Source organism: Carcharodon carcharias, unplaced genomic scaffold (genome assembly GCF_017639515.1).
Source record: "Carcharodon carcharias isolate sCarCar2 unplaced genomic scaffold, sCarCar2.pri scaffold_1028_ctg1, whole genome shotgun sequence".
Classification (NCBI taxonomy): Eukaryota; Metazoa; Chordata; class Chondrichthyes; order Lamniformes; family Lamnidae; genus Carcharodon; species Carcharodon carcharias.
The window spans coordinates 42,501-43,673 of NW_024470911.1; positions in this window are offsets into that span (position 1 = coordinate 42,501).

Below are 1,173 nucleotides of genomic sequence, written 5' to 3' on the forward strand. Positions count from 1 at the left end.
GAGCGATGCCAGAGTTTTATAAAGGGTTTAACCTAACCTCCCTGCTCTTGTACCCTACGCCCCTATGAATAAAGCCCAGGATACTGTCTGCTTTATTAACCCCTCTCTCCCCCTGTCCTGCTCCCCTTCAATGATTTATACACATTTACCCCCAGCTCCCTCTGCTCCTGTCCCCCCTTTAGAATTGTCCCCCTTTATTTTATACTGTCTCCCCGCGTACTTCCCACCAAAATGAATCTCTTCACACTTCTCTGTGTTAAACAGTATCTGCCACTTGTCTGCCCATTTCTCCAGCCTCTGTCTCCTCCCTGGTGCCTGTTCCTGTCCCCCTCGCTGCTCACCGCAATCTGGAACTCGGTCTCATCGTCAAACTTTGAATTCCTGCTCCTGCACAGGAAGCAGTAACTTCAAATGCCTCCACGTCCCTCAACCCCCATCACTGTACCCTCGTCCAGCCCCTACACACCTCCCTATCTCTGTAACCTCCTCCAGCCCCCTACACCCCTCCCTATCTCTGTAACCGCCTCCAGCCCCTAAAATGCTCCCTATCTCTGTAACCTCCTCCAGCCCCTACAACCCTCCCTATCTCTGTACCCTCCTACAGCCCCTACAACCTCGCTATCTCTGTAACCTCCACAACCCTCCTACAGCCCTCCAGATCTCTGTAACCACCACCAGCCCCCAACAACCTCCCTATCTCTGTAACCTCCTCCAGCCCCTACACCCCTCCCTATCTCTGTAACCTCCTCCAGACCATACACCCCTCCCTATCTCTGTAACCTCCTCCAGTCCCCTACAACCCTCCCTATTTCTGTACCCTCCTCCAGCCCCTACACCCTCCCTATCTCTGTAACCTCCACAACACTCCTACAGCCCTCCAGATCTCTGTAACCACCTCCAGCCCCCAACACCCTCACTATCTCTATAAACTCCTCCAGCCCCTACACACCTCCCTATCTCTGTAACCTCCTCCAGCCACTATACCCTCCCTATCTCTGTAACCTCCTCCAGCCCCTACACCCCTCCCTATCTCTGTAACCTCCTCCAGACCCTACACCCTCGCTATCTCTGTACCCTCCTCCATCCCCTACACCCACCCGATCACTGTACCCTCCTCCAGCCCCTACACACTCCCTATCTCGGTAACCTCCTCCAGCCCCTACACCCCTCGCT